The 25,788-nt window shown below is 35.6% G+C and overlaps 1 pseudogene; it reads right to left on the reverse strand.

The window, feature by feature from the left end:
* The window catches only part of LOC123252889, a 27,232-nt pseudogene extending 22,054 nt beyond the window's left edge, over window positions 1-5,178 (reverse strand).
* Window positions 5,179-25,788: the final 20,610 nt, after the last annotated feature.

A 25,788-nucleotide genomic window follows, 5' to 3' on the forward strand; every position in this document is an offset into this window, starting at 1 on the left:
TTTTTTTTTATTTTACAGCGGTATAAGGTTAATGCAAACATCTGAAGAGCCTTGAGACTATGGGATTGTGATTTAATGCCTCTCTGATTCCAGGAGAAGTGCCGAGCCACATGGTTACAGAGATTTGACTGAGAATCTGCATGAATTACAGGAGTTCTATGCCAATACTTGAAGGGCTTGGAAATTGGGGTTTGAGTCCTGGATTCCCAGTCTTTTCTAAAACTTTAGAGGATGTGGGTCCCCTCGGCTTAAGTTCCTAAGTCAGCACCTAAGATTGGTTATTTATTTGGCTCACTTCCTTGAAAAGCTGATGGTAAATCAGATCTGAGAGAGACATTTCCCTTAAGTCCTGGCCCTGAATTTAAGCAAACTGCTTAAATCACTTTCATTGGGCATTGAATCAAAGGCCTGTTTATTTCCCCTACATTTTTTGCACATTTTACATTTCATTCACAAGTTAATTTTTTCTCCTTTTTTTTTGAATTTTATTCTTTTTATTTTTNTTTCTCTCACAGAAAATCTCATTTTTGGGTAGCATAACCCTTCTAGTTCTAAGCTATATATATATTTTGATTTTTAAAACATTTTTTAATTAGAGAAATTGATTTTTCCTTTTTCTCATCTTGTACTGGAAGTACATATATAATCATTATTTATCTTTTTTTTTATTTTATAGTGATATAAGCTTCATGCAAACATTTGAAGAGCCTTGAGACTATAGTTGACTAAAAGATATGCATGAATTGCAGGAGTTCTATGCCAATACTTGAAGGGCTTGAAAATTGGGGTTTGAGTCCTGGAGTCTCAGTCTTTTCTAAAACTTTAGAGGACGTGGGTCCCCTCAACTTAAATTCCTAGTGAAGCACCTAAAATTGGCTTTCATTTAATGGCTCATTCCCTGAGAAGATGCAGGTAAAAATCAGATCAAAGAAAGGCATTTCCATTATTCCTCTCTATATATAAAGTAAATGGCAATTTTTCTGTAGTTCTGGCCCTAAATGGGTTATAGCAAACTGCTTAAATCTCTTTCATTGGGCCTTAGATCAAAGGCCTGTTTATTTCCCCTACATTTTTTTGCACATTTTACATTTCATTCACAAGTTAATTTTTTCTCCCTTTATTTTGAATTTTATTCTTTTTATTTTTTTTATTATTTCTTTTGCCAATTGATTTCATGCACCCCCATGACTCACTTAGCCATGCATCCTTGGCTGACCTTTTCAGGAGAGTTAAGTGTCATTTAAAATTTTCCTCAGGGATGTGTGTGTTAAGTTTTTATAATCATAATGTCTGAACTATAATCTATATTGCAAGTCAATTTTTACTCCTTTAGAAGTAACCTCAGGGGGGGTAATGTTAATTCTCAGAAGGAAATGTATGTTTTGTAATCTATAATGTAAAGTTTAAATTCTTTGAAAGTAATTTCAGGATAAGGATTTTGCCATCTCCCCAAAATCCAGATGACAAACCTGTTTGGTGGAGACACCAAAAGATGCCTGAAGAGCCTTCACTGGATCATGAAGACTCAAATTTGAACTTTGGGGCACAGTTGATCTGAACTATGGGGGTTGAACGAATTGAATGCATTTATTTTGAATGGACACTCTTATGCCAGTGGGGGACTGCCCCCAAATTGGCTTTTTGTCAACACGGCTAGCTTTTGTCCTCTTTTCTTTTGGTTTAAGATCCACTGAAAAAGACCAGTCTTTTTCAACGGATCTCAGGGGGGTTATGTGTCATTTAAAATCACTTGGGATACTTGGAACTACATTTCCCGTGATCCCTAAAGGGTTTCCTGTTTTGGATTATGTATTCAAGGTGAGGGATGATTTTTAAAATAGGGGGAAGTGACTTGGAACTTCCTCTTGAGCTACCTGAGTGTGCAGAGAGAAAAAGGTAAATGGCTGAGGTGAGGTTGGAATAGGTTTCGTACAGGCGCGTGGTCAGTTTATCCCTATCAGCATGGCTTTTATTAAAATACTATTCTCCCTTCAAATCTCGGCCATCCTCCTCATTTTTAATCATAACACAATTTATTGTAAATGAGGGAAAACCTCACAGTTGTTTCTTTTTTTATTCTTATTGTTGTTCATTTAATTTCATGTAATTATAATTAACTCAAAATTTTTAAGCACAATGTGACGATACCTATATAAGATGTTTAGCAAATTTCATAGCATTACATAAATCAATTAGTATCTCTCAGCTGTGTCAATTTATGTTTATGTATAGAATAAATATAGAGAGATATATAGAAATATATAATGTGTTATTTGTTTTCCTCATTACAATTTTATCTCTTTGTGAGTGTCAGTCAATAATAATTATTAAGTCCCTACTATGTGCTAAACATTCTAGAAAGCTCTAAAAATACAAACACAAAAAAATGAACTATCCCCAGCAGTTAGTACATTTTCAGACATGTAACTGAAGCTTAATAACTGCCTGTTAATTGATGCAGAAGGAATTTAAATTCGGATAGGACAAATATCTCTATTCCTTTATGTGACCTTGAGCTATCACTTAATTTCTCTGGATCTCACATCACTCTTGCATTAATAGGGGCTGGGGAGTAGATTAGATGGTCTCTCTTGGCCTTGTAAACTTTTGTCAATCATCTTCTGATAAGTTATTTTGCTTCTGCAGTTTCCCCCTCCACATTAATCCCTGACCTCATCCTTTAGAATTTTATATTAATTTTGATGACCCATCACCACTGCAGGTACCTTAGTAATTAATCTTCTGTATCCTTATGTTGATTTTCTACTATAACTGAGGTAGCTTGGATTTACCAAGACTAAAAGTTGTTCATGAAGTCTGAAATTTTCTTTCCTAATGATTTTTTTTCTTCTTCTAATTTTCATAATGCTTTATTTCTCTTGACACATCTCTTCATGCTTACCACAACTTCTGATTTCCTAATGTCTTTCCTGGTTGACTATCCCTATTATGTTCTTCTCTTTTTATAATTTTTATACAGTAATCACTTGATCCAAAACTTATTACTTTCCCACTCCCTTTATCCTCTTATCCTCTCAAGCTGCAATTTTTTCTAGACCTTGAAAATGCAGTTAATTTTCACCTTTCACTTTCTTAAACCTATTTCTATGTCTTTAAATATTGCAAAAGGGAGTGGATCCAAACTGGTGGAGTAGCAAGAAGCAAAGCATTGAAGATCCTTGTCATAAACCCCACCAAACAAATATGTAAAATGCACCAGATTGAATTTTGATTGAGAAACTCAGAAAAAAGCAGAGAGAATAATTCATCCAGATCAAGTAGACATAGAGAGATAGAGAAAGACTCCTTCAAACAAGAGGTACTGGTGAGAATAAGAGTTGTCCACCTAGAGAGTTTTCTATTACCCAGGAACAGACTGAAAACCAGAGAAAAAAGTAATCTCAGACCCATATAAGGGCATCCTAGACCCATTGTGGAAAAGATGTGGCATGCATGGCCTGGCATGCTAAGGAGGGGGGACAGGGAAGCTGCTATGTTCCACCATGCCTGAGACCTTTTTTTTAATGCATACCTCCCTCCTCTGTCCAGCAGCTCAATGTGAACACTTATTCCCTCTCTTCTCAGGTAATGGTGGGGCAGGTCTGACAGATGCCTTGTGTAATATCCATGATCCTGAGAGGGATTAAAGCTACATCACAGAATTCCATAATGCTCCCCTGAACTCCAAGGGAAAGGGCAGTTAAAGGCAGCTGGAGATCTGGTATGAAAGCCAGGTCACCTTTCTTTCTTGGCTCTTGGCTATTAGCTCTTGGTACACACTCTGTAGCTTCAGGGGCTGAGGCATTCAGTCTCTGACAGCCAGGGGCTGCTTTACTTTGATAGCTAACTTCAAGATAGACCTTCAAGCAAGATCCACTATCTACCTGCAGTTTTAGCCATATAGGATTTAGAGGAAGATTATTTAGGGGTTTAGATAGGAGTCCAGCCATTCAATATACATTCCCCTGTGATAATTAGATTGTCTACACTGCCCATCTTTAGATTTAATCACCAAAGGTGAGAGTACCTCCAATTTTGGGAGGTCCTAACCCACCTGTGCTGGAGTGAGTGACGAATAAGAATCAACTGACTCTCCCCCTGTGTGGTCTATGAGAATCATCTATTGAGATTGGACATGCAAATTAGGAGGGAGGCACAGGAAGTGATGCATAAGTGACCCCTTTAAAAGGAGAAGGTCCTGTCAGCTGGGTTCTTTGGTGAAGAACACTGCTAATAAAGAAGTTCTTCTGGTTCATGGAGGAGTGTTGTAATGCTGAGACCCTAGTGAGAGTGCTTCCCTTTGAATTGCCCCATGGGTAAGTTAGGCTGACTCTCTTTCTCTTCCCTTGGCATTTCTGGAGGCTCTACCCTCAGGGAGGCCTCTCTTGCCTCTCTAATTGTAAAAGGCCTTGTGGCTAGAAGCCTTTTTTATTTAACCTCTGTGCCCCTCTGCTGGGGCCTCTAAGATCTTACTTAGAGTTTCTATCAATTTTCCCTACCTTCAACCTTCCTAATTGAAAATAAAATTTCCACAAAAGTCAAATTTTGACTTAAGATTATTTTTAATTGAGGATTGATAATAGTTCAACCCTCTGGAGACCATCTTTTAATATATTGAACCCTTAAAACCCCTTTTTCACCCTTACACACCCCCCCCCCAGCTGTGGGAATGTGCTGCTAGCCAGCCATTAGCAGTTTCAATTAGTTTACCTTCCCTCATCCTTCCTTAAACCTATTCCCTTCTCCCTGTTCCCTAAAATCATTAAATCTTTTGTTCTTTAGATATTGAGCCTGTATCAAGTTAACTTGGGCCATACTCACCATCTCTCACTTCACTAAACCAAGTTTTCCATCCAGGCTGCAGATGAAGCTGTTGCTGTCCTAAGAGCCTGTGGTCTTATCTGAAGAAGATCAAGCCTCATATATTCCTATCCTGTGGGGGAATAATTTATACAAAAAGTTATTGTCTCAAGGGGTTTAGTCCCTCTCCATTTACCATCTTGGCCCAGAATTTACCAATCTTGGATAGCCTCCATAGCCAGCTCTGAGGGTGTTCTGTTTACTGTTTCCAACTGCTTCCAGTGTAGGAGAGGAGAAGGAGAACTCTACTCGCTCCTGCCCCTCCCATCCAATTAAGCTTGCCTGCTTTTCCTCTGATCTGGGGCTGGGAGAAACCATTGCCAGTCTGACCCAAATCCAACAGTTTGGGGAGCCAGACTAGGTTTTTTGAACCTGGGAAAGAAACTGACATCATGGCAAACACTTTGACCAGAATGCTTATAACTTTTGGGAGCAGTTCAATACTTATTTATAGAGTTTGGCAGGGTTTTTCAAACTTGTGGCTAGTTGTAATTCCCCAATTTTTTATGGAAATCTTAAGGGTGTATGACTCATGCCAATGGCTGGCCATACCCCTGGGAGAAGCTCTGGCCTACATAACATCATGAATGGCTATGACTGTATAATTCTATGGGGATTTTGTGCTATTGGGGAAGTTTTTAAGTTTCACTTTTGGGAAGACAGAAGTTACCAACCCAGCTATAGAGATTTTAATTGAACAAATGAAGACATTTATAGAGATAAACAAACAAATGAGGGAAGGCAAGGAGATAGATGCAAGGACCATCATACAGCTCAAAGTAATTCAGGGGACAGTTTTAACTGATAAGGAAGCCAACAAACAAAAGGCCATAGATAAACAGATACTGAACAAGAAGTTGCAGGAGCTGAAGCAGCTGCTGTGACTATTTAGCCCATTACAAATAGGACTATGGTTCAGCCAGATTCAGGGATTGTGCATGTTAAGGTAAGGTTAAGATAAACCATTCTCTGGGAGTGATTTAGAAATTTTGAAAAGGAGGTTTCCCAATATTACATCAATATCCCTACGTCAATTAAAGAGTATAAAAGAGCTGTCCATCTGTATAATCCCACCTTTGAAGACTTGGAGTTGCTTTTGTCTGAATTATACACCCTGAGTGAGAAAGCAAAGTTCATAGCAGAGACTAGGAACAACCTCAACCAAGCCTCTTGGCCAGAACAATATCAGTACCTAAAGATATCTTCCCATGCCAATATGGCATATCTGAAAAGATGTAGAGAGGACCTGACTGAAGCAATGTGCATCCATGCACGTTGCTCCAATTCATGGAGCTCATTTGAAAATTTAAGGCATGGGGAAGATGAGCACCCAAGCCTTTATTTGGTTAGGCTTGTGGAAGCTGGAGAGACCATTCTTGGCTTTAGGGACATGACTACTGAAGGTACAACACATTAAGCATCAATTTGTAAAGGATAGTGCAACTCCCATACAGACATACTTCAATTTGCATTGCCCAAAGTGGGAGACCATGTCCATTGAAGATCTTAGGAAGACTGCCGCCTTTGTTCACGAGTTTAGGGAAACTGAACCCAAACAGTCTAAGACCACATAAAAAGATAAAGAAATTGCAGAATTAAAGAAAGAACTTAAAGAGGCACAAAAAAGCAAAGGAAATTGAGGAAATCAAGAACATGGCTCTAATATCACAAAATCAAAGGAGCCAGAGTAGGTCTAGGCAAAACTACAACAACAACAACAACAACAACAACAAACAGGGTAAAAAAATGTTTCCTTGGCCACAAATTAGGACACATTGTAAAGGATTGCTGGTTCAAATCACGGATTAATTTTAACAACAAGAATAGCTATAATAACAACAGTAGGAGCAATACCTATTACAATTCCAGATATAATAGTAACAATAATAACAAGGAAAGTAACACCAAATATAGCAGCAGTGTGAAAATAAGATGTTGTGACCATACCTGTTCTAGCTTCAATAGTTCCCCTAGTCTGTCCAAAATGGAAGAATATGTCACCAAAGGAGATAGACCATGCACTAACTTATGAACCAAGGAAGCAGCATTACTTGTTGCAGTAAAAGACAAGGGTTATGGCAATGAAGAGACAGAGAAAGGTGGAAAAGAGAAACTGAGAGAAGAGGTCATGAATTATGGGCTTGTAGATATAACACAAAGTTACAAGGGAAAGACCGAGGAAGAGTGGCAGATGGAAAATGATATAATAGAAATAAAAGAGAGGCTCTATTGGGATAAAATCAGTAATGTGGGAAGTGATGATAGAAAAGTGTTTATATCTACAAAACATTTTTATTTAAGTTCAAAGGAAATAACATTAATCAATTCTGATTGTATTAGAGAGGAAACATCATTACTTATTAAGATTGTGGATCATTTAAATAAATCAATAGTACAGCAGGGCAACATAACAAATCCAATGAATTTAGTTGGGTGTTCTGATGGGGATCTCATGAAGACAGACATTGTCAACAAGGCAAGGAAGATAAGCTCCTGCAGACCATTTAGAAGGAAAGTGCAAACTTCTCAGACACAGGCACAACCTCTCCTCCATCAACAGCTAGAGAAGCTGAAAGAGAAAGTAAAACATCAAGTTGCTACAATGACAAAGGGACCCTGCAGCTGGATCCCACTGCTAAGGAATTCTTTCCAAGCTTAGCTTTGCAGGAGGAGTTACATCATGACATAGCACACTTTCAAGCCTGTGAAACTCCAAAGAGAGCTGCCTTTGGAATAAATTCTGAGTTAATGCATTTAAAGGAATTCAATTCAAGAAATGTCAGTACCCAAGAGAAAAACATAATAACACCAATAGGAACAAGGATAGAATCTACAACACTGACATTGTTTCCTATACAAAGTACATTTGATGTTAAGTTTCCTGCTACTGACATAGAGTCTATGGGTCAAGAGCAAGAAAGAGGCCAAACTGTTGAATTTGGGTCAGATTGGCAATGGTTTTTTCCCAGTCCCAGATCAGAGGTGAAGCAGGCAAGCTTAACTGGATGTGAGGGCCAGGGACGAATAGAGTTCTCTTCTTCCTCCCCCACACTGGAAGCAGTTGGAAACTGTTAAAAGAACACCCTCAGAGCTGGCTATGGAGGCTATTCAAGCTTGGTAAATTCTGGGCCAAGATGGTAAATGGAGAGGGACTAAACCCGTTGAGATAATAAGTTTTTCTGTATAAATATTCCCCCCGACAGGATAGGATAAATAAGGCTTGGTCTTCTTCAGATCAGACCACAGGCTTTTAGAACAGCAACAGCTTCATCTGCAGCCTTGATTGAAAACTTGGCTTAGTGAAGTGAGAGATGGTGAGTATGGCCCAAGTTAACTTGATATAGGCTCATATCCAAAGAACAAACGATTTAATGGTTTCAGGGAACAGGGAGAAGGAAACAGGTTCAAGGAAGGATGAGGGAAGGTAAACTAATTGAAACTGCTAAATACTGGCTAGCAGCACATTCCCCCAGCTGGGACTCATATCTAAATCCCTAAATAATCTTCCTCTAAATCCTATACAGGTAAAACTGAAGGTAGATAGTGAATCTTGCTTGAAGGTCTATCTTGAAGGTCTACCTATCAAAGTAAAGCATCCCCGGCCATCAGAAACTGAATGCCTCAGCCCCTGAAGCTACAAAGTGTGTGTACCAAGAGCTAAGATCCAAGAGCCAAGAGCCAAGAAAAAGGGGTAACCTGGCTTTTATACCAGGTCTCCAACTGCCCTTAACTGTCCCCTCCCTTGGAGTTCAGGGGGGCACTATGGAATTCTGTGATGCAGCTTTAACCCCTCTCAGGATCATGAATGTCACAGTAATCCCAGTTTTCTAGTACATAGAATTTCCACTGGAAATTCTGCAGGCATCATGCATCTTTGCACCCATCACTTTTTCTAAACTATGCTCTCTATCTTTAACAACAGGAAAAAAGCCTGTTCCTTATGCCTTATTTTAACTGTCTATCACTGTGTAAGAAGGGAAAGGACAGTAAATATTGAGAAAAAGAGGGTTTGCATGTAATACAAGCATGACAATACATGAAAAACAAAGTAACACAAGTGTGTAACAATAAACTTTTCTGTCTAACTTGTACAAAACATAACTTTGCAATAAATATAGTTTACAATAGCTATATCTAAATATTGCAATAAAATATCTTTGAAACACAATGAAATGTAAATCTGCAAAGGTGCAAACAAAACCAAAAAGTCTGGCTTTTACAAGCAAAATGCTTGTAGAGGAAACCATAAACTGTGGCTTACAGTTGCATAAACCACTAATCCTAAATTATGTGTTAGTACCTCATTTAATCTATATTAATGATGTTAAAACTCTAAGTTCTAAGTTATTAATATGTTAATGTTATCTTATTAGTAATAATTATGTACATAAGTATATATAATTACTTATTCTTATTGCTATTATGACTTTCCCTAATCTAACTCTTTATTCCAAAGGTCCCTAAAGGTACCTTTCCCTAAGTTTGTTAGTAATTCTAAACTATATATGTGTTAGTAATTATAATACAAATATACAGCTATACACAATGTATATATACACTATGTAACTTTGTATAAGCAAAAGTTCCATTGATGTCTAGCAAATCAAAAAAATCAAATGGATCTTTTTGATATGCTAGAGATGATATGATACTCTTCCATTATATACAGATATTCAAATGCAATATTTACATATGATATATATATACATACATATATATACATATCATATATACATATATGTAGAAACTCATATATATATACATGAGGTCCATGTTAAGAAGTGAAAAATCAGTTCTGTGCTGTGTCATATGTACTAATTAATATGCTGATGCATGCATATACTTAGCTCTACTGCCTGCATCTTCTGGCAACTCTGGAGAATCACAATTCTCCTTGTGTAGCAATGTGTGATCTGACATACAACCTACTATGTGATGTCTCAGTTGTGTATTGTGTAGATGTGTAATCAATATTGTAATCTTACATTACTCCTGCTTTCCAGTCTTCTTCCTGCACAGTATTTAATAAAGATTATAGTTCACTTGTGAGTGTCCTTTCCTTCATGCTATCCATGCTGTGGATTACTGGAGTGTGTAGCTTTTATGTACTTCATTTCTTCATCTGTATAGCATACATATTTTCCTGTTGTCTAATATCTTGTCATATGGTTGCCTTGTTACCTTCATAAACAGGAACAGAAGCAGTTGTGTAATTGTGTTAATTGTGTTACCTGATTTTGTGTTGAAAAAAAAATTTAATTGATTTAAAGTAGTTCAATCTTCTTCATCTGTACATTCAGCATGCTGTGGATCTGCTTGTGTATTTATTTGGTGTTGATCTAAATCAGTTATGGTTTTATGGTGTTCTTCATTTACAGCATGTTCTTTTACAGGCTTCACATTCATGATATGAAACCAGGGATCCCTGTTCTCAACTTTGATACTTGGAGGGGTTGTGATTAAAATTAATAAGGTCCATCCCATTTAGGGTCCAAAATGGATTTTCTTGTAAAGTTTCTTATGTATACCATATCCCCCGGTTGAAGTTGATGCAAACTAAAGTCTAGCAGAACTCTCTGAGTTGGAAGTCCAAGTTTGTACAATTCATTCAGTCTTTTCTTCAAAGCTTTTGTGTATCTATACAGCTGGCATTCAGCTCCAAAGTGTGACATGTGAGCTGATTTCTGGGATGAAGTATAGTATGAAGGTATAGTTTGGACATTCATTCTCTAAAAGTTTCACCAAAGCTGTCCTAGAACAATAGGTACTTTAAGAAACATAGGAACAAACTGACAGCTTTGTCATTTCCCAGGTCAGAAGCAGTTTAATTTCCTTACCTCTTTTTTTAGTCTTTCCATGGTCACAGATCCCACAGCATCCTAACTCTCTCCCTTCTTAAATTTGAATAGAGCTCTTTGTCTGGATTCCTCCTTTATTCCCATTAAAACTTAATAATTGTTATAATCTATATAAAAAACTCTTATTCCTTTAAACAACATAATCTCCTTGAGCAGTGATGGGCAAGCTTTTTAAAGAGGGGGCCAAAGGAAAGGAAATGCTCATCTGTCAGCCTGTTTCTAAGGCAACTCTTTCAAAGTTTCATTGTATTGTATCCTACTCATTGTATTTGTCAGATTAGGAATAATGTTGCACTGATGATAGAACATTTAAAGGACACACACACACACACACACACACACACACACACACACACACACATATCTGGTCTGCCGGCTGCAGTTTTCCCATCACTGTCCTTGAGGGTAATGGCTTTATTACTGTGTATTATCAAAACAAAACAAAACAAAAACTTGAATATGTGGTATTCTAAGAAATGATTATTTAATTCAATTTAATTATGGTAATTAAAACTATAATTTTGTTTTTTGGTAAGATGAGGTTAAAATTCAAAACTGTTGAAAAGCATAAGTTAAACAATCACAACAATCAAATTTTTAAAGCAGACTTGATGTCAAATTGATTATTCAAATAGCATTCACTTAACTTTTTTTTTAAATAAGGGGTTCTCAAAAATCAATTTAGAATTAAAATAGGTTACAGAATTTCATAACTTTAAGAAATTTTGAAACCATTTAGTCCATTTTTTTTTCACTCCACAGATGATGATTCAGTGGTCCATAGTGGTTAAGTGATTTACTTTAGGATACACAGTAGGTGTATAGGATGCATGGGGACAAAACCTCTTTAATACTCCAGTTGCAATACGTTGGCTCTATCTTATGTTTCATTTTACTAATAGGAAAACAAATCACCTAAGAAGTTTTGTCAGAAAAGGTAATACACATAATAGCAACAAAGGGAAGAAAAAAGTCAAAGAAAACAAAAAGAGAATAGGGGGAAAGATTACGCTATTACAAAAATGAATAATATGGAAATAGGTATTGAATGATAATACATGTAGAACCCAGTGAAATTGCTTGTGAGCTTTGGGAGGAGGTAAGAAAAAGGGAGGGAAAGAACGTGAATCATCTAACCATGGGGAAAAAAAAAACAACTTAAAACAAAACAAAACACTAGCAATTGTCATTTGCAATGGGGATAAGTTAGAAGCCTTCCCAATAAAATCAATTTGTTCAGCTATTCCCCAGTCAATGGACACCCCCTCACTTTCCAATGAACAATTAATATTTTTATAATTGTTTAGATCAGTGATGGGCAAACTTTTTTTTAAAGAGGGGGCCAAAGGAAAAGAATTTCTCATCTGTCCTTCTGTTTCTAAGGCAAGTCTTTCAAAGTTTCATTGTATTATATCCTACTCATTGTATTTATGAGATTAGGAATAATGTCATGTGAGTGGGTAGAACATTTCAGGGGGCCTGCATCTGTCCTGCAGGCCATAGTTTGCCTATCACTGGTTTAGACCTAACTTTATTTGTGTGAAAAGTGTTTTATAACTGAGTTCATATAATCCCTGTGGTTTTCTTGGCAAATAGATTCCAAAGTACTTGATTTTGTCTAGAACAGTGGTTCCCAAACTTTTTTGGCCTACTGCCTCCTTTCCAGAAAAAAAAATATTACATAGCACCCCCTGTCACATACTATAACTGCCCCCTTACAGTTATTCACTGCCCCCAAATGCACCAGTGGCCATCACTGCCTCCCTGGATCACTGCAGCACCCACCAGAGGGTGGTGGCACCCAATTTGGGAATCACTGGCCTAGAATAATTTTAAATGGGATTTAACTTTACAATTCTTGCTACTTGTCTTGCCATTGAGGGAGAAGCTAGGAAGGTTTATAAGGCAATTATGGGAAGGAGAAGACCTCTTTACTTCTATTCTTGAACAGACTGGCTCCTGGACTGGTGTGTGGTGACCAGCAGTCTGAATCAAGGGAACCATGCTGGTCTGAAATCTGGGACCCAGATCTCCCTTAAATTAGGTGGACTACATCTCTTTCTCATCTTTCACTTTCTCATTTTTGCTTAAAACTCTGGCCTGAAAAAGAATATGGGGGAGAGACCTACAGATGTGATAGTGACAGATCCACTTAGGGATCTCACAGAATACCCAATAGTGATCTCCAGGTATTCTAACTTCCGGTTAGTGAGAGTGAAACTGAATCACTTTCTCTCAATGGGTCAGTTTCAAATGCCTTGGAGACAATTGATATTTAAAAAAATTATATATATATATATGTATATACATATACATATGTATATACATATATATATATATAACTTATTTTAAGAGGGGATATAAACTGAGGATCAGAAGAAGAGGTTCCTAACTCTAAGGGATCTAGCTAGTTTCCCCAAATCCTCTATGTCCCTCGCAAGAGGGCACCTTCTAATCTTCTGACTAACCTACTAGATCCCTGTTTCTATGTGTTCCCCCAAATCTGATTAAGCTACTTATCAGTGAACCTCAGTAGTTGGTTGGATTTATTTCCCCAATGCTGTCTCTGAAAACCATTATGAATGATCCCTAATGACTAAGTTCACTCCAGGGGGTCTGACCCCAGAGGTAAAACCTCTAAGCTTCTCTGAGAGTATTTTTCATAAAAATCTTCTGGAAAGTATAGTAGGTATGGTCAGATCCTTTTTTTTTTTTTAGATTTTTCCCAGTCAAATAGAATATCTCCAAAGATGAATTAGGGATATACTCCTTCTCATAAGTCAGGTTGAGATATATGAGCTCTGATAAACCTACCTTTTCTCCACCATTCTCTGACAGGAAACCTCTGCCTCCTAAAATTAGTCACTACTTTACCAGTTGTCAAATCCAAACTGTTCCTCCTCTGCCTTCTGCCTGCTAAAATCTTTTCTCTTGAGTTCCTAGTTTGTGCCTTAAAGACAGCCTTCCACTTCTCTTAAATCTTATCCTGTCTCTCTCCTTTTCCCATTACAGGCCAAATCCTTTTTTATTTTTAAAAAAAAGAACAAAAGATAAAAAATATCAAGATAATTAATAAAAAATTAAGAATAGTGGCATAACAATACCAGATCTTAAACTGTACTATAATTCAGTAATTATCACAACAGTTTGGTACTGACTAAGAAATAGATTATTGAATTAATGGAATATATTAGGAGTAAATTACTTTAGCAATCTAGTGTTCAATAAGCCCAAAGATCCAAGATTTTAGGATTAGAACTCACTATTTGGTAAAAGTCATTGGGAAAATTGAAAAACAGTATGGAAAATATTAGGTATAAATCAATATTTCATAACCTTTTCCCAGATAATGCCAGAATGGGTATATGATTAGACATAACAGTGATAATATAAGTAAATTAGGGAAATATGGAATAGTTTACCTCTCAGATCTCTGGAGAAGGGAAGAATTTATAAAAGAATAAGAGATAGAGATCATAAAGAGATACAAAATGTGTAATTTTGACTATATTAACTTAAAAAGGTTTTGTACAAACAAAACCTATGCAAGCAAGATTAGAAGAGAAACAACAAACTGGAAAAATATATAACAAATTGCTCTGAAGAAAGTCTCATATATCAAATATGTAAAAAAACTGTCAAATATATAAGATTACAATTCATTCAATTGACACAAGGTTAAAGAATATGAATGAAGTCTTCAGATAAAGAAATCAAAGCTATTCATGATCATATAAACATGTTTTAAATCCCTCTTCATTAAAGAAATGCAAATTTAAATAAGTCTGAGGTACTACCTTACATTTATCAGTTTGGTCAATATGATAGTGAATGAAAGTTATAAATATTGGAGGGTGTGTGGTAAAATTGGGACATGTATTTTTGATAGAGTTTGAACTGATCAAACATTTCTGGAAGGCAATTTGAAACTATTTGAAAAGGGTTAAAAAAATGCATACCTTCTGATCTAGGAATACCAGTACTACTAGATTCCAAAGAGCCAAAATAACAATAATACTAATAGTAATAGCAATAATAGTAATAATAACAAGAACAAGAACAACAAAAGGAGAAAGGGTCTAGTTGTACAAATGTATTTGTAACTGCTCTTTCTGTGGTGGCAAAAAATTGGAAATGGAAAGGATGTCCATTAAATGGGGTATGGCTGAATAAATAGTGGTATATGGTTGTGATGGAAAACTATTGTTATGTAAGAAATAATGAACAGAATGATTTCAGAAAGAACTGGAAAGACCTACATGAACTTATGCACAATGAAATAAGCAGAACCAGAAGAACATTGGACACAGTAATAGCAATATTGTGGAATGATTAACTGTGATAGACTTATCTACTCTCAGAAATACAATGACCCAGAACAATTCTGAGGGACTTATGACAAAGAATGCTATCCACTTTCAGAAAAATAACTATTGGAGTCAACATGAAGATAAAAGAATATAATTTTTCACTTGTTTATTTGGGTTTTTGTTTGGAGGTTTTGGTTTTATATTATTATTTCTGAAAATTAATGATATGTAAGTATGTTTTGCATGATAATACATATATAACCTAGATCAAATTGCTTGCCAGGTCTGAATATGTGCAGGGAAGGTAGAAAGGGAGACAATTAGGCTTATAAAACTTCAGAAAACTGTTATGGAAATTTGTTATAAGTAATTCATTTTAAAATAATTACTTAAATTAAATTAAATTAAATAAATTTTTAAAAATTATTTTATTTAGATTTATTGTCTTTTGAGAGGGGAAAATTATGTTCTCCCACCAACTATAGTTTTGTCTCCTCCATTCTCCTACAACTTATTTAACTTTTCCTTTAGAAATTTAAATGTTTTAATATTTGATGCATATATATATATATATTATATTTGAATTATCTTCATTGTATGTGGTTCCTTTTAGAAAAATTTAGATTTGTTGTTGTTGTTGTTGCTGTTGCTGTTGTTGTTGTTGTTCAGTCATTCCAGATTCTTTGTGACCTAATTGGATTTTTTTCTTTTTAGGTAAAGATAATGGATTGGTCTGAATTATCCTTTATCAGGTTATATTAAAGATGAAGAAAATGAGAAAAATGGACTTAAGTCACTTGCCCAATGTCACATAATCTAGTAAGTGTCTCAGGATAGATGTGAACTTAGGGAAATGAGTCTTTTGGACTCCAGGCTTAACATTCTGTCCAATGCACTACTGAGATGTCATTTGAGTTTCCTGCTTATCTCTTTCAATTATGTCTATTTTTTATTTTACTTTGTATGAAATCATGATTGCTACCTCTGTTGTTTTTTTTTAAACTTTAACTGAAGCATAATAGATTCTGTTTCAGACCATTATTTTAATTCTGTATATCTCCATTTTAAATATTTTTCTTGGGGGCAGCTGGGAAGCTCAGTGGATTGAGAGCCAGGCCTAGAGACGGGAGGTCCTAGGTTCAAATCTGGCCTCAGACACTTCCCAGTTGTGTGACCCTGGGCAAGTTACTTGACCCCCATTGCCTACCCTTACTACTTTCTGCCTTGGAGTCAATACACAGTATTGACTCCAAGACAGAAGGTAAGGGTTTAAAACAAACAAACAAACAAATAAACAAACAAATAAATAAATATTTTTCTTGTGAACAACATTTTCTGGGATATTAGTTTCTAATGAGTGAATTCATATAATTCACATTCACAGTGATGATTAATAACCATGAATTTTATATATTTTATGTTTTTTTTTCTATTTATTCTTCTCTCTTTCTTTTTACCCTGTCCCTCCTCAAGTCTATTTTATTTCATATCACTGTCTTCCTTAATGTGTCTTTCCTTTCTCTTTTTTCTTTTCTTCTTTCCCTCTCACTTCCGTGTTGTATAAGATAGATTTGTTTGTGTATACATTTTCCACTCTTTGAACCATTTTATATGAGCTGATTTTCAAATGTCTGCACACTTTAACTTTTTCTCCAATCAAAACATTCATTCTCTGATGTATCTTTTATGTAAAATAATCTGCCCTATTTCCTCTTTCTTTCCTCTTTTCCTAGTGCATTTCTCTGTGTCACCCATTCATCTGTTATTTTTTAATTTTATTTTTTGAGATAATGCCAATATAATTGACTCATTCCCATGCCCTCTATAAATGTAGACTCTTAAAGTTCTTAGCAATTATAGGTATCATCTTCCCATAGAGAGTTGTAAACATTTTAATCTTATTCAGTTCTTTATGATTTTTCTTTTCTTTTTATATTTTTATGCTTCTCATGAATCTAATATTTGAAAGCCAATTTTATCTGTTTCATCAAGAATGCTTTAAAGTAATTCATTTAATTGAATTTCTATTTTCTTCTGAAATATTATAATCAGTTTTTTCCTATGTAGCTTATTCTTCATTGTAATTTTATAACTTTTCACTTCCTGAATATCATATTCCAATAGTTCTTTTCCTTTATTAGAGAAACTGCTAAATCTTGTATGATCCTGACTGTGGCTTTAGGATATTTAAATTGTTTCTTTCTGGCCACATCAATTTTATTTTATTTTTTACATGATAGTTTTATAATTTTGTTATGATATCTTGAGGAGTTTTAATTTTGGAATCTCAGATTTTAGGATACCTGTGTAATTTTCCCATTTAATTCCTTGAAATAAATATCTAAGATCCTTGGTCAAGGCTTTCACATAATGCCATAATTCCTAAATTATCCTTAAATTATTTTCCAGGTTTATTTTCCCAATGACATGTCTCATTTTTTATTCTTTTTTTTAATTTTTTTGTTTCTTGATGTCTTATGGAGCCATTATATTCCAGTTGTGTGATTCCAATTTCCAAGTAATTATTTTCTTTAGTGAACTTCTGTACCTCTTTGCAATTCTGCTTTTAAGGTACTATTTTTAGGGCTTTCTAATGCTTTTGTCAGCAAACTGCTCATTGTTTATTCATAATTTTCTTACATCATTCTCATTTCTTTTTCTTAATTTCTCCTATCACTCTTATTTTATTATAAAAATCACTTTTAGATATTTTAGGAATTATTGTTGTGCTTTTTTTCAATTCATAGTTTTTCATTGAGTTGTATATGTAGCTGTTTTGATAGTATTGTCTTTTGAGTCTCTATCTTGATCTTCCCTATCACCATAATAAATTTTGATGGGCATGTTAATTTTTAGCTTCTTTGATATTTTTTCCATTTTGTTTCTTGACTTGAATTTTATATAAACACAGACTCCACTGAAAGAACAGATACAAATTCAAGTATAAGAGAACTGGTTCCAGGTTTAGGCTTTTGTGCACTGATTTTTTCAGAGCTACTTCTAGTGTTTGTAAGTTTTTGGTGCTTTTAAGGTAGTAGAATCTGGGAAACGGAGTCATCATTGCTCTCCTGGTCATTATCCAGTATGTTGTCTTCATCCCCTCTGACTGTAAGCACTCCTTTTCTCCCTGAAATTCTAATGCAGAAATGTGTATAAGTAATGAATTTGCCAAGTAGTCCCTGGTCCTATACCTATTATTAGAATATGGGTCCACTGTAACTTCTTTCTGACTAGTTGCTAATCCCCCTACTATCTCTGCAGAAATTGTTGCTGCTGCTGTTATTGCTACCTCCAAGAACAACAGGTTGTGTTTCTGCCATATGTGTATTGGGCCATTCTACAGTGCAATGTTACAGACCTTTTCTTCTGAGTTCCTGTTATGTTTTGCTAGCAAAATGTCTCACCTTAATATTTTATTGGCTCTTCTCTTCCAAGAATTTATTTAAGGCATTATTTTAAAGTCTCTTGGAAGGGAGTTTTGGGAGTTTTCAGTTTTTTTCTCTACCATGTTGGTTCCACAAGAAATGAAAGCTATTAATTTTAAAGAGGAAATGCTAAGGCACAGAGTAAATAAGTAATTGCCTATGGTCATATAGTAAATCAAATTGAAAAACTAGGGTTTCCTTTCAATATGAGGGCAAGAATTAAGCCAAAGGAGAAAATGTATGAATAAGTCTTATATTTCGACTTAGTTTGTAAATATATTTGACTTAACATATGTTTTATAAAATGGTAGTAGGACTTTACCTTGATACTTTTGTCCATTTCTGCCCACTCCCCATTTGGATGTTCTGTCCACTAGAGCAATTATTATCCCATCAGATTTTATGACTTTTTGTGACTGTAAGTCTTGCAGAAGGTGGATTTCTCCATACTTAGTCTAGTCCTTGGACAACAGATATGCAGAACTGAAGTATTGGAAAGGACCGCAAAGAAAACAGTGTTCAAGTTAGAGTTGAATAGGAATTACACCTAAGCATACCTGTCAGGTTAAACTTTTGCTTTTTGGTGAGAGAGAATCTACTACCTCTAAAGGCAGTTTGATCTATTTTAGGATAGGTACAATTAGGTAATTTTCCCTCATTGTAAATAATGTATAAATTTGCTTCTTTGAAATTCCAATCATATCCCTCCAAATACCTGGATGCAGTAATCGTCTTTACCCTTTTTGCTCTTAACTCCACTATTGACATCTCTAAGAATAACATCCTGTAGGGTTTCAGGCTGCAAGGAGTCTGTAAACCATGGATTTACGTGAAGTTCATATTTACAATACATTTTGTTTTGCTTAGAAGTTTTCTCTTAGCACTTTTTAAATTTTCAATTAAAAACAAACAAACAAACAAAAACAAACAAACAATAGCAACAAAACCTTTTATGTACCATCTTGGAATGAATTCCAATGATTTTTTTTTAACTCTTACCTTCTGTCTTGGAGTGAATACTGTGTATTGGCTCCAAGGCAGAAGAGTGGTAAGGGTAGGCAATGGGGGTCAAGTGACTTGCCCAGGGTCACACAGCTGGGAAATGTCTGAGACCAGATTTGAACCTAGGACTTCCCATCTCTAAGCCTGACTCTCAATCCACTGAGCTACTCAGCTGCCCCCCCCAATGATTGGATTTGAGGCAGAAGTAACGTCCAGACAAATGGCTGTAAGGGACTTTTCCATGGTTACATAGCTAGGAAGTGTCTGAGGTCAGATTTGAATACAGGACCTCTTTTTTCTTTTTTTTTTTCTTTTTAAAATTTGGAATATTTTTTCAAGGTTACATAATGCATGATTTCCCTCCCTTCCTTCTCTACCTCCTCCTGGAGCTGACAAGCAATTCCATTGGGCTATACATGTATCATTGTTCAAAATCTATTTCTATGTTATTCATATTTTAGTAGAGCGATCTTTTAACATCAAAACTCTAATCACATCCCTATCAAACTAAGTCATCTATCATATGTTTTTCTTCTGAGTTTCTATTCCCAAAGTTCTTTCTCTGGATGTGGACAGCATTCTTTCTCATAAGTTCCTCTGGATTGTCCTGGGTCATTGCATTGGTACAAATAGAAAAGCCAATTGCATTCAATTATGCCATAATGTATCTCTCTCTGTGTATAATATTTTCCTGGTTATGCTCCTTTCTCTCTGCATCACTTCCTGGAGGTCTTTTCAGTTCACATGGAATTCCTCCAGTTAATTATTCCTTTCAGCACAGCAGTGTTTCATCACCATCAGATAACACAATTTGTCCAGCTGTTCCCCAACTGATGGACACCCCCTCATTTTTCAGTTTTTGCCTCTACAAAGAGCATGACTATGAATTATTTTTGTACAAATATTTTTCCTATTATTTCTTTGGGATACAAATCCAGCAGTGGTATAGCTAGATCAAAGGGCAGGCAGTCTGTTAAAGCCCTGTGGGCGTATTTCCAAATTGCCTTCCATAATGGTTGGACCAATTTACAAGTCCACTAGCAGTGTATTAGTGTCCCAATTTTAGGGTCTCATTTCTAACTCAGACCCTCAAACCATTGAACTCCCTAGCAACCCAATTCCCATTATATTAATGGTTAGAAACCCCAATTACTTTTGTCAACATTTATATGTCATGATCTCAAAATCCTTCGTTGTCAATATTACTCTTCTATGGATAGAATATCTGTTGTTATGATGATAATAACAGATAGTTTGGAGAAGCAGATAAATGTGTCAGGGCCAAATAGAGTTTTAAGTCAAGAGCCAGAGATTGACAGGCTTCAGTGAGGAAAGGAGGGGGCTAGACACTCCTGGCTCTCAAACCCCTCCCCCTCTAACTGCTTCTGCTTCAGTTGGTAATGAAGACAGGATTAAGATTCTTCTGGTAAGATTCAGTTATGGCTGAAACCCCAATTGATGTTCCTTTTATTAAATTTATATTCCTCACAGGTCAGTATGATGAATATATAGAAATTAGTTATCTAACAGTTGAGGACAGAGGAGATCTTCTTAAACTGGCAGCCAACAGGATTCAAACTAGATGTTCAGACTGAGTTGCGAGTATATTTCCCAAATAATTATCAGGCACAGATTTGAAGATAAAGGTTATATTAAGTAATAACAAGGAAAACTAAAAAGGGTAAATGAGGGTTTTAGGATAATGAGAGGAAACCCTGAACTGCTAAGTAGATACTGCCCTTCCCCCCTCCTCACTGGAGGGGATGAAGCACTTAACTAAAACTGGCTCTCTTGCTATTGATAAATATCTTACTCTCTAATCCCTAAGTAATTATATAATTATATTAATGAAGAATAGTAATAACAAACAGGCTAACCCTATGAGTAGGAACCACTGGCTTATGCTACCAAGGCCACCTCAGGAGAAACCCCAAGTCAGGAGTGGCAAGCAGAGTGTCTGCTCACATCCACTCCCACAAATTAACTGTCCTCAACCCTTCTCAACTGCCCCTCACCCAAAGTTCTCCAGGGGGGTCCCCTGGAATTCTGGGTGAGGTATCCCTGTACCTTTGCAGGGATTCCATGCTTTGCATCTCCACACAACACTGTTGAAAATAAGTGTTACCCTCATAGAATTATTCTGACTAGGACAAGGAACAGAAGATTCCCACTTTTCTGGACTTGCTACCTTACTTATATAAAAATTATTTCCAGTTTGGTAAAACCCATCAGATCTTGAGCTTGACTTATATAACCTTTCATATTATGTAAGCTCCTTGAATGTAGATATCATTTTGTACATTGTCCAGAAAATTGTAGTTGCTTAATAAATGCTAAATTTCTAATATATTTCCCGGCATATACTATTTACTCAACAAATTATTTATAATTTTTGTTAAAATATGAGAAAGATTATATATCTCTTTTCTCATAACAACTCATTGAATTATGAGTAGGCAATCCATTTATTCATCATTCTTAATATGAAGAAAATGAGGCTCAGAGATTCCATGCATCTTCTCCAATATCATACAATTTATAAATTGCAGAAACAAAATTAAAATGTACTTCTATATAATACAAGTCTATTGTCAGTTTTATGATATTATATTATCTGTTTGAAAGGAGCTGAGAACTTCATTGACAGTTCAGTGAAGGACTTTAGTGAAAGACCAACAATCTTACAAACCAAATTAAAAAACAAACAAACAACACATTAAATCCTGTGAGAGATAAATCCCCCTACCCACTTATATGAAGATTAGATTTTAATGTTATCAGTAGCCCTGAGATAATTATATTTATAATTCTAAAATTGTTAGCATACATAAGTCATGATTTTAGTAGGCTTTGGGAATATTTTGTTATAAGTATTAAGGCTTTGAACTAAAGAAATAACTACCTTTGCAAGGCCTCAGTGCCAGCCCCACCCTTCAATGTTGCTATATCAGTCACCCTAACTTGTGATCCATTATACAGCAGGATGCCTGACCTTTAATTCAGAATCTGGTACCACTCAACCTCGCCCCTTCTTATCTTACGCATCATCAGCCCAGGCATGTCCTTCTCCCCCATAACCATCAAGTGATTCTTAAATCATGGTCAAAAGATTTATTTCACCAAATAAGGGGTCCTTCCTTGTTCACCTAACCTGTGGACAAATAAGGAATGATTCTTATCTGACCTAACCAATGAATATTGCTTCTGGGTGTCTATCCTTTGAAGGGTATGAAGCTTCCTATACTGTTTTTGTACTTCTATGAAAAAATTGACTGTTTCTTTGGTATATAAAGGAAGGTCTATCACAGTGCTCAGGGTCTCTGGTCAAGACCAGGGGTTCAGCTTTGTTGTGGAACAGACCCTCCCATAATAAACCTATCTTTTTTATGGTTTTGATATTTGGCTTATCATTTGAATACCTGTGGTTAAGAATTAAGTAACACTACTGAGGAGAAATAAATATGACTTTTTGCTTTTGCTTTCTCTATCATACTAATTGCCCTCATGGATACCTATTAAAAAATACAGGGTCCAAACTTAAGTAAAATTGATATTAAGATAAAATTTGCAGTATATATCTTACTTCTTTTTCTGAGCCTTTCCTCAACAACTCGCCATTGTTTTCATCTCCCTCTTTTATATCATCTCTTTTGTTCCTGTAATTATGCTTTAAATTATGTAATTAATGTGTATAAAATGAAATTTACATATGTAATTATATACAGTATAATTAAATTATCCTATTAAAGAAAGTATGAACTCTCATCTAAAAAATACTAAAAAAAAAATTTTTTTTTTTGCTGAGAGTAGTACAGAGGGTTAACCTTTCTTATGGTGGACTATATATTATCTAGTAATTCCTTTCTTTCTGCTAGATTTCCTATCCTTTCTCTTCTCTAACATTTATCCCATAGTGGTAATTTTCCTCACTGGAAGCTCAAAGCTTGGTGTCTCCCTCCCTCCTCTCCTCCCTCCCATCAATCAATTAGACAAAATAAGTGAATCCACTGCCCATCCATATAAAATGTATGGCCCTTTTCCAAATCTGGGAACCAACATTTTACATATCATGATTTAGGTGTCTAACTCCAAGGAGGAATACAGTCTTGTATGACCTGAGTGACAAGTCTAAATGTATCATCTCCCATGAACATCAGTTTCTATTTCTTACTATTGCCTTCTAATCATCTCAGAGTCCATCTATGCCTCCTATCTCATCTTCCTCATGTGTCTGAGCTTTTCAAAACTAGCCACAAAGAACTCCCTTGTATGAGTTTTAAAATGCCAAGTAAAAAATAATATTTTAGCATAATTTGGCTGGCTGATTTCTGCATCCAAATGTTTTTAAGTACTTCTAAACCACTGCAAAGAAATATTGAATATGGTACCTCTTTCTGGATAATTTGTATTTTTTGTGAGAAATTCAGAGGCAAGCCACATTTTGAGCAAAGGATTGGTAACTGTGGGACTTTAGGTAACTAGAGAAAGTAATTTCTTTGGCTAGGAGCCTATTCAGCAGCAATTAGATCACACTGGTGTGTGACTGCTCATTTGCCTAATCTAGTCCTTAAATCTCATTGTTTATAAGTGAATTGACTTAATAATAGAGTACCTTGAGGAAATTGGCTCAGGTTAGTCATCAAAAAGAAGGAGGGGGATTTAGCAAAAAACAAAAACATCATTTTTGTCTTTACTTTCTTCAACCTTTAGTGCACCTGCCCAATAAGAAAGTGTGGGATGGGAATTCTATGCCTTTCTTTGCTTGTTTCAGCCTTTCCCTACAAGGTTGTGTTTTTAGAGTTAAATCTTTAACTAGGAGATTCAACAGGATCTTTGTTGTCCAGACCTTTCAGTCACATCTGACTGTTCATTAACTTATTTGCAGTTTTCTTGGCAAAGATACTAAAGTGGTTTGCCATTTCCATTTCATGATCATTTTACAGATGAAGAACTGAGGCAAACAGGGTTAAGAGACTTTTGTACAGAGTCACAAAGCTAGTAAGTGCCTAAGGCTGGAACTCAGAGAGATTAATCTTCTGACTTCTGGTCTATTGACCTAAAAGATCAGTAGTAGATAACCAAAGAGGGAAATAAGGGGTTTAACTAGAAGTTTGGTATAGCAATGTTTTAATATATCAAGTTCTCTGTAAGAGGGTAAGACTTAGAAGATAAAAGAGCAATAGACTTCTTTGGATCTTTTAGAATATTTTTTTCTAAAGCAGAGGCATTATTGGTATTGTCTCTGTAGAGAATCTCCTCATGAATAAACTGAATTTAGAACTTTACATCAGATGATTTGGTTTTCTTTGAAGTGTGAAATCATGAACATGACCAAGAGTCCTAACAAATTTCCTCAGTCAATTTGTTGCCAACTAATTAGTTTCACATATTTGGAACTCAACTTCTTCAAGGTTTATACCTATTCCCATCTCTCTAAGCTTAGAGAACAGCTCTCAATGAATACACATGCATCAACACACAAACATTCACACGCTATTTAAGTGATGAGTTGGAGCAAAGATATTTAAATTTGTGAGTGGTTGGTATGTCATGTAATGTGTGGCAGCCTACCAAATTCCAGGGACTTCTCAGAATAATGTTTTTAAACACATAAAATAGAACATACACAAGATTATAAAGGAATAAAATGATATTTAAATATGATTTCATATGCATGCAGATACTCACATGAATATGCATAACTGCATAAAACATATCTATATGCATGTATGAGTGTAATACAACATAATGAACATACCAAACATAAGATATATGTGTTGACAAACTCAGTAATTAACGTAGCCTGACAAATGATAAGATTGCCTCAATCATTGCTAAACCTGCTTTTACATCTGATGACCTTGTTTTACAGAGCCACCATATTTACCTTTGTCTATAGGAAATTCATCTTCAGGGAAATTCCAGAATGACCCAGGTCTTAGACTGAACAATATACCTTAAGGCACCCAAACATCTCAGCCTAGATAGAATTAGTAGAGATAATCAAATCTTAAGTAATGTTTTGTTTTGGAAATTTCTCTCATTGTATCTAGGTCTTTCCTTGGTAGTCCAACCCCAGGCTGCAGACCTCTTTCCCAGGTCTCCATTGTAAACTAATCAATTGTCCTCCTTATACTTTATTCCCCCAAAGATATATAAAACTCAAGTTCTGCAGCTCATTGGAAAATTTCCTTAAGAGATCAATTGTCCAGGAGATAGTGTTCCCAGAGTCACAGAGCTTGTTTCTGTAGTTTTTTTCCTATACCTCTGTGGAGGCTGTTAGAGCACTGTCTCCCTTGTCCTGATTAAAAACTTGTTCTAAGTACTTTGGTG

The sequence above is a fragment of the Gracilinanus agilis genome, chromosome 1 (genome assembly GCF_016433145.1).
Source record: "Gracilinanus agilis isolate LMUSP501 chromosome 1, AgileGrace, whole genome shotgun sequence".
In the NCBI taxonomy this organism is placed as follows: domain Eukaryota; kingdom Metazoa; phylum Chordata; class Mammalia; order Didelphimorphia; family Didelphidae; genus Gracilinanus; species Gracilinanus agilis.